Source organism: Corapipo altera, unplaced genomic scaffold (assembly GCF_003945725.1).
Source record: "Corapipo altera isolate COAL_440 unplaced genomic scaffold, ASM394572v1 49076, whole genome shotgun sequence".
NCBI lineage: Eukaryota > Metazoa > Chordata > Aves > Passeriformes > Pipridae > Corapipo > Corapipo altera.
The window spans coordinates 1-292 of NW_020893542.1; the positions used below are offsets into that span (position 1 = coordinate 1).

Genomic DNA, 292 nt, shown 5'->3' on the forward strand with positions numbered 1-292 from the left:
GAGTGTGGGAAGAGCTTCACCCAGAGGGCTGGCTTGACCCAACACCAGCGGACCCACCAGTAAGAGAACCCTGTGAGTGCCCCGACTGCAGAGAGCTTCGGCTGCTGCTTCCACCCTGAATGAACCCCCTGATTTGGAGGCAACCCCTGGAGTCCAGTGACTTTCAGTCCATCCCTTTCGACCACAAAGGGCCAGTCCCCTTTCACAGGGGCAGGTTCTGCCAACAGAACCCTTCCTGGGGGGTGTGTGGAGATTCCTGCCTTGGCTGGGGACCCCCCAAGGTCACTGCTGG

General features: G+C 60.3%; 1 long non-coding RNA gene across 1 annotated transcript in view; it reads left to right on the top strand.

Moving 5' to 3' along the window:
- Positions 1 to 97: 97 nt before the first annotated feature.
- The window catches only part of LOC113942731, a 540-nt gene continuing 345 nt past the window's right edge, over positions 98 to 292 (top strand). The window contains exon 1 of the long non-coding RNA XR_003526030.1: positions 98 to 281. This is a non-coding gene — a long non-coding RNA (uncharacterized LOC113942731). The remainder of the gene's footprint in view (positions 282 to 292) is intronic.